The following is a 12,895-nucleotide window of genomic DNA, read 5'->3' on the forward strand; positions in this document are numbered from 1 at the left end:
TGATGTCATTGCATTGTGCTTGTTCATGGCTTAATCATGGGCCAATGAACTAAAAATTAAGGACAAATATGCATTGCATTGTTTCCATATGAACAATGAATCTTTCATCTCAGATAATGAATTGTTGTCTCCCAACTACTTACATAGTACAAGGAAAAATATCTTTGCTATGACTCGGCAACTTGGCCCTCCAACCTTTTTCATTACATTAATGAGTGTTGAACACTTCTAGAAAACACTATGCAATGTATTCCAACATATCCCTAATACACAACAATGAAGCCAACATGAATCTATGGAAGATAAAGACTTGGACTTTGAAATAAGGAAAAACCCAGTAATCTATCGTTACTATTTCAATCACAAGGTTAATGCATTGCAAAAAATGATGCTAAAAAATGATTCCTTGTTTAGAAAATTATTTGATTCTTCTTTGTAATTGAATTCCAAAATCGAGGCAATGAACATGTCCACTTCATGTTATGAATCCAAGGTGCACCTGTCTTTGGACATTGCAACAACATTAACATAGAGGATTTCATTAACAAGTACGTTTCATCTGACTCTACATTATTAGATCCACATCTTGAGAAGATGCAAACTCACCACCACACAAAAACATGCAAAAAATATAAAGCATCTAACTGTAGATTTAGCTTTCCCTTTCCTCCGATGAGACATATAATAATATTGGAGCTATTACTGAATAATGATCCTGCACTTATAGATAGATCAAAACTTTTCTTCAAACAATTAGAAACCAAACATTACATAGAGAAAATTACATTTGACAATTTCCTTGACGAATTCCAACTTTAAGAAGCCGATTATATTCTCATCTTGTAGGCATCATTGTCTCAAAACATTGTCTTCCTCAAAAGGCATCCAACTGACATATGGATAAATTCATTTGCCAAAGAAGTGCCTACACTATGGTATGTGAATATAGACACACAATTTATCCTTGATGCATATGCTACTGCATCATACTATTCCTTGTACATGACGAAGCAAGATAAGACATTGTCGCGAGCATTTAAACAAATACAGAAACAATGCACCTATGTCTACAATGAAAAGGCACACTTCATATACAAATTAGGAAACACATTGCCAAATTACCAACAAATGTCTAGCTATCAAGCAGTCCATATTGCACTATCCTTACCATTACAGAGAAGCCTACATAGTACTATATTCATCAACACCTCTCCACCAAAAATGAGAATTGGTATGATTAAAAGTCCTAAACTATTAGCAAAAGAGAAGGATGACTACAAAAATATCATGTATGCATCTGCAATAGACAAGTACATAGGATGACCAAACTTTCTTGAACAAATGTCTCTTATAGAATATATAGCTTTTTACCCAAACAACCCTTCAAAGCCTAACAAAAGAACAAGAGCACGCATCATATGCTACATGCAATATAACCTACACATCAATTATGAAAATTTCTGTCAAGAAAAACTCATGCTTTATATCCCTTTCAGGACTAGTGAAGCCTCATTATTGATCGGGCACACATCATGGGCTTCAACATTCGACACACAAAAAGTCCACATTGCTCAAATTGAAAAAAAATTCACATCACCAATCACCAGCAAATGGGGTGAAATTGATGAATCTACAATAGAAGCTACTGAAAACAAAAACCTCATAAAAGACTTTGACATTGCCCATGCAGAGACAAAGATGCATACTAAAATTGAGAAGTATGACATTATGTCTAACATGAAACATATAAGAGCCTCAGAAAACATGCATGCCAATAGATCCTTACCGTTCTCAGGAATTTTGCACCCATTCGTTCTTCCCAATGAAGAATACTTTAGCTTACAAAGACAACTTAATGAAGGGCAACAATCAATAGTGAAAGATGTTCTTATGAAAAAGATATTGGCATTTGGCAAACCCTAATACTTTTTCTTAATAGGAGGGGCTGGAACTGGTAAAACATTTATAGCTAAAGTCCTCTTCCAAGAAATTATTCGGATCTACAATAAGGAACTAGATAGTGACCCGTACAAGCCCAAAGGCATTATTGTTGCCTCCATAGGGAAAGTTGCATTCAATGCAGGCAGCATAACTACACATTCAATCTTTCATTTGCCATGTAACTCTTCAAAGATGTTGCCATCAGACTCAAACACTCTCGATAGCTTAAGCAAAAAATTAGATCAACTTCAGGTCTTGCTCATTGATGAGTGTCATTGATTGGTTCACGACTGCTATATTATATTGATACAAGACTTTTCCAAATCAAACATACACCGACAAAACCATTTGGAAATGTTAGCATCATATTCTATGGTGACTTTTATCAAGCACAACCTATATGTGATAATTGGATTTTTGAACAACCAACAATACACAGTCAAAAAATGCCATACACATTTTGGATAGACGATGTCGTATGCTTTGAATTGAACATTTTCGTAAGACAAACAAAGAAACACTTCATATCTGTGCTCAATTGTGCACAAACTAGTGAACAAAATGATGCAGATCTTAGCTACTTGAATATGAAATGTTGCAAAATAGCTCCTAACGACCCTAAATCCCCGTACTTGTTCCATAGAAACTCCACTATTTTTTAGCATAATAGATGGATGTTGGACCTTTTTCCTGGTACAATTTATACGCTTGAAGCTATTGATGAAGCGGAGTCGCACGCTGAGCATTTCCATCCCCAGATTTTAAAAATTGTCATTGCCTGCTATCCTATATCTTAAGATAGGCATCTTAGTAGAGCTAATAGGTGCTAATCTTGAAACACAAGATGGACTAGTCAATGGTGTTGATGGAGTATTCCAACTACATACAACAAATGATGAAGACATTCTATGGATTGAATTCAACGACACTACAATTGGAATATTGCGACACAAGAAAATGCAACACTTATACACAAGTTCTATTTCACCTTCTTGGACCCCAGTTATGAGAATAGCTAGGAAAATGAAAACTTCTACTGAATTTATTACACAGAAACAATTCCCTCTCTAATTGGCATCTACATGAACTATTCATAGAGCATAGGGTTTGACAATGGATGGACTCGCCTTTGATCCTCAAAAAGTATACCACCATGGTCTAACCTACACAACCCTTTCTCATGTATGAACAATTGAGACATTATATTTGATACATAAACTCGAACATCAAAATTTTAAAGTCTTGCCAAAATTAGACAACAAAATGGAACGGCTTTTAAATCAAGCAACATGGAAAATTCAACATAGCCTACCGCTACTACCCACGCTCCATCTTATCATATGCTCATTAAATACTCGCAACCTTCCACTACATGTAGCTGAAATTACTCACAACCATGACTTGATCAAAGCAAATGTATTATGCCTCCAAGAAACAAGATATAAGATCGATGTAGATCTCCCAATGCTACATGAACTGTACAATTGCTACTCTTCATTTTCTATTCATGGTATTATTACTTGTTTTATGAAAACAACTACAATACTCAATACGATTTTTTTTGCAACAAACTATTTGGAGTCATTTACAATTGATATGTTACATCTTGGCCATGCCATCCAAATTACTAATGCTTATATTAGACTAGGTGCACCTATCAATGACATATCAAGCCTAATGCTTAATACTTTCACGTCATTTTCAGCAACGTCAAAAGCTATCATTATAGGAGACTTCAACATCGACATGCTACAACCTAGTAAAAGGAAAAATATGCTTGCAGAGCTGATGCAACAATACAACTTCTCTTTAATCATTGACAAAGAAACAACATTTGCAAGTACTTTACTAGATCACTTTTGGATCCGTAATATAAATGAAGACTTTGCAAGATTTATTCTCCTTGATACATATTGGTCAGATCATCTTGCAGTTTTGCTACAAGTCTAGTTCTAAACTACAAAGCTCATGTTTACCCTCACACCTAATTACGTTCTTTACTCATGCATAAGAAAATGAATATCTCTTACAACTTTCTGAACTCTTGCACAACTTTCTCTGATACAATCTCTTCAAACTCCTTTATGTCAAAAGTGTTATGTAACTACTAATATTTGTCTCCAATACATATATTCAAGTTAGGCTGAGCCACAATATGTATGGAGATAAGGCTACTAGTAGAGCTCCACCTCCTATTTACAATGGAACAATTCTCATTCTGGAACCATTTCAAAGCTATTGCATACTACTTTAATTGTTTCCAGGCTCATACTACTATTTTGTGCATACAATAGTAGCCTGGAAGCCTATTACACCATCGAACATCTTCATGAAGAAATGGATCACCAAGATGAACTAACAGGATGAGACATTAACCAGCCAAAAGAAACTAACAATATATGGTGTTTATAAGTGTAATCAGTACATTGATCACAAATAAAATACAAGCAGTAGTCCAGAACAAGGTTGGCTAACAAGTAGCAATCAAACACCAACAAACATGAAAACCACTGCATTCTGTCAAAGGTAACTGCTATTTATATTGTTCTTTTTTTAAGACATTTCTTTTCTCAAAGACCAATTTTCCCCTTCCAAGCACATAAATCTATCATCAGTCATCAACTAATCATCTTGTTTTTTAATTACATATGGAAGCATGAATCTATACTAATATTTGTCTGCTCAAAAGTCAAACTTATAAGAAATTGTACTTTTCCAAAATCGTAGACTTATTGGTGTTCTTCAAATATCAATATAATTATTAAAGGACATCATTGTAACATACAAATTTAAATAGCATCCATAGAATGGATTATGATTTAAGATATAACTTTAAGTTTGACAAAGCCTTTGAGCTCTACAGATGCAAATTATGTAGGATGCAGTGGATAGATTATGATTCTAAAACTCTAGGCTGAACATTATCAGTTTGATATTTTCTACAATGAGCTAAACTAGTAAAAAAGATAGAGATCAAACATGGGTTATATTAGTCTTCATGTGAATTGCATTGTTGGTTAAGGTATTATCATTGAAAGTTTAACTCAACCAAACAATATATCAGATTATTAATCTGACATAGAAATAGTTTCCTTCGTATGTCTTCATCCAAAAAGAGACATATTTTGTTATTATAGTTGAAAGGTGTTCATTTGTAACCATTTCAAGCTTTGAATTATATTTCAACTTTTCCTGCATATCTTGTCATAGTCATAGCTAGGAAAAAGGACATTATAAATAAACTAAGTCTTCCTTTCAACTATTGGCTATATTTTTGTATAAAGTATTGAAGAAGTTGATAAGTAGGTGCTCTTCAAGTTGTGTTTTCCTGACTATGATATCTCAAACAGCCAATTTCCTTCATGTAAACTTCATCCCTGCCTTTGCTCATATTTAAAATGAATGGTCCACTAACCACTCATTATATTTAAGAATTGGATATCTAATTCATTTAACAGATGTCAGAGGTAAAATTCATCCAACTAACATAGGCTTTTCTTCCACTTAAGGCTCATTTCATATAAAAGTCCCCCATTTGAAATAAAGTTCAAATAACTAAATTCAAACAGAACATGTAACCCATTTATAGTTATAATGAAAACCCAGTTCAACATTAACGTCTGCTATTTACATACTTATAATCTTATATCTACAAAGTTGGGGCAACACAAAATAGTAAGACATCTGAAAATGCTAAGAAAAAGCCTAGATTTGATGTTATTGTCTCACTGCTATAAATGATTCAAATAGAGTACTAACGTATTAGCTGATAGTTGTTACTTCTTTAGCATGAAGCATACAGAGGCCATAGTGCATTCAAAGAGAGCATTTCATTTTCCTTGTTCCACTTTCAGATGCTAATCAATGTTGCTGCAATGCACCAAATATCTTTTTGTATGTTCCAAGTCTTCATTTATTTCCCTCATCCTACTTGTGTTGTGATAGACTCTTAATTTGACCTGCTATTGTCTTACAGAAAATGGTGAAACAATCTTTCACCATTTTCCTCTACCTCTAAGCTCTAATTTTTATACCCAGCATGGGCAATGAATTTTTTTTCATATCTTTACTATCCCAAAACACATTAAGCAGGCCTGAGTTGTAATTTTTTTATTCCAGCATCTCATATTCTGAAGTCTTGACTTGCTCATCCTTAGTGGAGATGGAATTTTTCCATATGAGAATTTTGGGCTTTTTAGGATGTTAGTTTCTTGTACTTTTACATGTGTACCTATAGGTAGGAGTTTCTTCAATTACCATCTTATAGCCTTGAGCATAGATGGTTTCTTTGCACACTTGTATTATTATATTTGTCCAAATTTGTGATTTTTTCACTCAAATATTGATAGCTAATGTAATTTACATTTAGCTTTGTAAAGGTTTTTAGAAATAATAATGCCTTTGATGATTTATAAATATTATTAGTAATAGGGAAAAATAATTTGGCTTGTGATTTTATTCATTTTCCTTGACATTTGAAAGTAGTTATGTTTATTGTGCATATATATGCAATCCTCTATTTTTCTCCATATTTTGTTCTTTGAGGATAGAATTTAAACCTATCCACACCTCTTCCAATGATATGTATGTGAAAACAACAGGTTGATTTTAAATGCACATTCTAGCTTAGGATCACTTTTCCACCATACCAGCAAGTTAACAAATGTTTGAGGTCACACTCCATGATTCATCATGGAGATGATGAGATAAGTGATGGATGACCTATATATGACATAGGTTCTAAAGATAGAAGATTTCCTAACAACTTTAGTACAAGTAGAATGGATAAAGATTATTTTTAGACTACTAATAAACATGTTCCTAGTGGTGATGGTATTCTTGACATTGGGATTCAGTAGCTTCTAGTGGCCAGTTCCTTCGACAATGGAAATATGGATGATGCATCTATACTTTACCCCACTAACACCTATCCTAAGTGGTGGATTAGCAAATGTATTGATTGCAGAACCAACTATGTTGAAAAAGAAGTTTAGAAGTTACTAAAGCAATTGATAAGAATGACGAAGCTAAGGAAAATGGGCTTTGTCAGATACTGCAGTATTCAGGTTTTTGTTTGAGTCCTAAGTGTCATGCTGGTTATTCCTCTGTCATATTACTCATTTGATGTAAGTACTGTCTCATTTTGTTAGTTCTTTGTGAGCTAATAATTACTAGTTTCATCATCCTTGATTATAATTTTTCTCTTCTAAAGCTAATTTAGGCACTATTTGTAATCAGCTACCAATAGGAGCTATATTAGTACAATTTTGTACAGTATTAATATAAGGTAATGACACGTTCGCTTGATATAATAATACAGTTTATTCTGATTTAGTTATTTGCATTAAAAATAAGGTTTTGTCTATTGGTCATTTATGAAATTAGGAAAAATAAAGACATCCAAACACCATAGATGGATAGTTTAGAGAAACTTTTCGAATGTTTCATGAAGAATCAAAAGTTAGTTATTTTTGGATAAGTTTTATTTTTTTATTGTAGAGGAGAATCATTGAAATAGGAAATTAGTTATACATGATTCATGAGATTTGTAATTGTACAATTTATCTAAAAGAGTACTGGTAGCTAGCAGATTGGTTATTTTATATTATTGAAAAATGTCTTTAAAAATATAAATTGAAAATAAAATTGTCTTAGAAACAGGAGATAAAATCTTATAATATTAACTAAAATTTAAACTCAAAATTTTAATAAATACAACATTTTACAGATATGATAATGCTAATAAGATAATAGCATTACATTTTTTATAACTCTTTAAAATTACTAAAATCTCTTAAAATTACTATAAAAAGATTTAAACAAATTATGTTTATATAAATATTCGTATAAAGTCTATGTATTTGTCATGTTCAATTTGTTTCATATTTTCATTGGTTTCTAATAGATAATTATTTTATATATTCCTTCAACATTTTTTAAAGATTTATCATCTTATATATAATATTATATTAGCAATATTTGTATAAAGACTTATAACAATATTGATTAGGATTGAAACTACAGCATTTTTAAAAGAAAACCTGTAAAAGATATATTTAAAATATTGTTTGCAACTGTCTTATTTTTTACAAATTCCTTTCCAGTTTAAATTTAGTATTAGTTTCAAAGATAACTTCTTTTCGTTCATTTGAGCTAATATTCCTACCATTTCATATAGTATCTACGTAAGGTTATCAATTATTTGTCATCGTCTCTGATACTGTTCTATAATATGAATTTTTTAGGTTCTTCTTCCACTTATACCGATTGCTCCTGCCTTTCTCGTGATCTCAACTTGACATCTGGACAGGTAAATTGATTATGCTTGCTTCCTCTTTTTCATGGATATGTCTTACGTCTTCATATGTTATATGTTTACATATCTTCATTTTTTACATAGACTAATCAACATCTCCGATTTATACTTTTTCAAATTAAATAGAGTATCTGCTCAATAGAATTTATTATGTTACTAACTTTTGCATATAAAACAAGAAATAGGACAAAGCCTTAATCTAATCCCTATGTCTGGCCTTTCTACTAGAGATTACTCTTTGAGCAATAATTTTGTCAACCAATTGTTATCTATGGATCTAAGCCTACAATTATCTTCCTAAAATGGTTATTGTCAATTGTAACAGGCTAGTCAATGTCTTTGATAGATACTTTTACAAATTAAATAGAGTTGATGCTTAATACAACTTAGCTTTTCTTTAAAATTTACAATTTGTTATATATTTTCTAGCTTCTCCTTTGCTGGATTGAAGAACAATTTGAGCACACAATTTTTGCTCTTAATGTTAGCCATTAAGTGTTTTCCTACTAGGATTGACTCCTAATTACAATATCTCAATAACTGTATCTAGAATTAGATCTAGTTTTCTTGTGTCATGTTATATGACTATGCATATAGTTTTTCCCCCCCTCCATCTATGTCATCTTTTAACTTGAAGATGTCTCCTCTAACTAGCTAATCACAGATTTCCTGACCATTAAATATACATCTAGCATCATATCCTATGGACTCTTATTTTCCTAGACCTTTTCATTTCTTTGCTTCTGATATCTTTTATTACTTTCATAATCTTTACCCACTTCTTCCTCATGGGTTGATAACGATCATAGATTTCCAAAAGCTTGTCCATTTCCTTGGCTTTGTATGGACCTTTTTTAACATCAACAATATAATTTCTCTTCAACACTTTATTTCATGTATAGATATTCAATGGATCCACTCAAAAGCAACATAGATGAAGTTGCCAAGAGCAATGATATGAACGATCTTAAAAAACAAAATTCACCTTCCACTAAAAGGTAATGCACTAAGATACAAAACACTGGATACCTTTCCATGCATCTACTCACTTTCCATACATTTTTAGTTCTCGTGCTAAATCTTCTTTTTTAATATTTTATAGATGCTTGCTCACATCCTTAGATGGACACCAAAACCTTGTACTGTATGGAAACAAATCTCTTTCTACAGACCAAGGGAAACGGTATAAGTCTTTGTCTTCTCTTCAAATTATATGCTTCATGATGCTACAATTGAAGCCTAAACAATACTAATCTAATCTTTCCACAAGCTGAGCACAGAAGAGAACAATGTATCCACCATTGCAGATATCTGTGCAACACAAACCAGGACTATTTTCGTAGGTGAAGTCCTCGTCACATACAGACCTACATATGCTAAGAATCCAACAAGCCCAACAAAAGCTCTTATAGTGCATGCTGATCTTGTTGACAATGATGGTCACATGACCATAATAGTTAACATAACCAACCAATTGGTCAACAGATTTATGACAAAGCTCTTGCCTGGAGCAAGTGTCCACATAAAAGGTTTCTCTCTGAAAAAGAAAACACAATATGAAAGAGGTGATGCAGACTGCTGCATTTAGCTAACTGCACAATTAGTTGTTGAGATAATTGACCAAGTATGCAGCCACCAAAAGTTGATGCCTGACACAAGAATATGTCAACTAATTTAGTCACCTAACAACTATTCAATTGGCACAATAGGTGTTATAGTTGCAGCTGGTAAGCAAACACCAAAGGAGTACCAACTTCCCATCAAAGATGGGGAATGTATATCAGATACATCTATTGTAATCTTCTTTTCCCATTTTTACATATGCACTTGCTTCTCAATTCCTTTCAATGTACAGTTGTGTTCCCTAATGACTGATACATTCATTTAAATTGTAGGTCACCATTCTTGAATTCCATGCACAAGCTTTTTGCAACAGTACAAAAAATCCTACATACTACTACAACACCCCTCCTCCTCTTGAAAAATGTTGTTTGCAGTGGCCCTAGAGGCACAAGTAGCCTTAAAACAACACCATCAACATACATAGATAGCTTGAATGATGAAAGCACAATAAAGGCTTTAGAAGACATACTCTCTTGCAGTATCCAGGTAGCTAACAAAACTATACGATCTAACCATTGATCTTCTAACCATATTCCACCTGTAAGACATTTCTAGCTAACAAAAAATTTTGCCCCACTTTTCTAGGTCATAGGAACACTTCGAGCAAAAAATGCTTACCTCTAGCCATACTAGCTACTTTACACAAAATGCAACTAGCCAACTTCATTGTCGATATTGTTACACCAGACAATTGCACACTGTCTTCCATGTGGCCAAGTCACATCCTTCACCTATGCACCTTTCCTACACTGCACAATAGAAACTGACATTGGCATTGTTGATTATACCATAACTAGGAAATTGCTTCAAGAACGCTTTCCATAGCTTGCAAGCATACCATTCGACACCTATAAGAAAAAACTCTCAACAGTTGTGTACCTGCTTTGAACATTCAAAATACAAGGCACCTTTTCTATTGCCATGAATGATAGTATCATCTCCAGTATAGGAGAAACCACCAACGTAAGCTACAACTAATTCATCTTCATTTTCCTTTTGCTTTATCAATGATTAATTTCCCTTCCCTGCTTCTCCACTAAACGAAGGCCCACTTTGGAATATTTTGCAGGTCAGCTCAGGTTTATAGACCACATGCCACATGTTCAAATCTTTGCAAGGCTTCAATATACCCTGTCACATCAAATGGACTGTAGAATTTGGAGATTTATTAGAGCCAATATTTCTAACAAATATGCCTGCTATATGACATTTTTTTTGCCTCAATTAAAATGCTTTGAATAACAATATATATGAAAGAGATAATTTTGAATCATAAAGAAAGCCTTCACAATTTTGGTGGACTATGTTGAGACATACAAAAATAATTTTTGAGTCAAACATATGAAATATAAAATTTTGCTTCCTACAAGAAAATGTTGTCTACATTCAAACTATACTTCCTCATTAAAGTACTCAAACGAATTTATATACTGTTCTTGCTAATAGTTTATTTTATCCCATTTCACAATGTTGATGTTATGCCTCTTTACTAATCTTCTTTTAAGCATTATACAAAGTCAATTAGGAAATTAAAACAATTATAATTATAATTCCTAGTCAAATTAAGAGTTTTCATCGTTATTTGCCTTCTTTTTGACCTTGTGTTCCATGAGCTTTAGGTTATATTTGGGACTTTTTAGGAAAATTTTCATATGTTTGCATAATGATTGGATTGATTGCATTAAAATTAGAGCTCTTTTGGTGGATGTTGGTTAATTGTTCTTCATTTATTCATGATGGAGTATTATTCTCTGTACTGCTACCAATAAATTTAAGGCACATGAGGTTGTTGTATATGCTTGCCCATCATCAATATAAGGTGTACACAATAAAATGTTGTATTTCTCTTAAACTATTCGTCCTATATTATGTTCTCTGACAATCTTTTCCACTGATTGGACCCTGATGAAACAACAGGAGTTTCACCAACCTTACCCAAAACACATATCATTATATAAATAAAAGAACATTGAGACAAATCCAATCTAGGATATATTTTTCCATTCTACTAATTATGTTACTACCAAGTAAATCTACGTTTCAGCATGAGCTTGTGTCTGTTTCTATTCTTTCATTTTAGTTTTTCAGGTGCCTATGTAAACTACACTTAGTGTTGGCGATGCAACGGATTTAATATATGAAGAGGCACACAAAGTTGAACTAGATTTATTAGTTTTGGAAAGCCATGGGTGCAATGCCTTAAACACTTCTGGTATTCTTGTTCTAATTTCAGTCTTTTTCTTCACTCTTTCCCCTTCCTATGCAAGATATGTCGATTTTTGTCAAATTTCATGTTTGCAGGGCATCTTTGAGGAGTGTAAGCAATTACTATGCACAGAATGCCAAGTGCCAAGTTATGATTATAAAACATATAAAAAAATATGACAATATGCTCAAACAGGGCTGCAGTGCAGTATTTGTCATAACTATCATGGTGAGCTATAGTTTTTTCTCATGTGTATCTGATCTTAACTTCACTTGTGCTTATTTTATTCACTGATTTGTTCAATATTTGCAGATGCCTTGGTCTCAACACCTATAGTTCATCCATCGGGATAGTATGTGGGGAAACCTGTTGATCATTGCAAACTTGCCCCACAAAATGGAATCTCTGAGCACCAAAATAGCACTTTCTATTCAACCTCTTCCTAGATCTAGGTCACACCAGCGGAAATATGTTTACCTCTGGAGTGGACTTATTAATTTTTCAACTACTGCTAGTATCTAATGCTTATTTAGGATCTACATATAATTTCTAGTCTACTCGAATGAAGAAAACTTAGAAGCTTAGGATTGTATTAGGGGAGATGGAACTACTCTGTTGGGAGAGTAGTCTGTTAGTTTTTTTGTTATAAAACACATAATAGAAGTGATGGGTCATTGATGGTGGCTTGTATTTTGCTTGCACAAGAGTTCTCAAGTTCTTATCTAGACTATGTAGTAGTAAATTTTTTTGAGATAGATTAATTTGGCATTTTCATAAGCATCATTGCATCAAAAGGGGTGCTAGTTGAT

This window comes from Cupressus sempervirens, chromosome 2 (genome assembly GCF_028749045.1).
Source record: "Cupressus sempervirens isolate cs-2001-9-10 chromosome 2, ASM2874904v1, whole genome shotgun sequence".
NCBI lineage: Eukaryota > Viridiplantae > Streptophyta > Pinopsida > Cupressales > Cupressaceae > Cupressus > Cupressus sempervirens.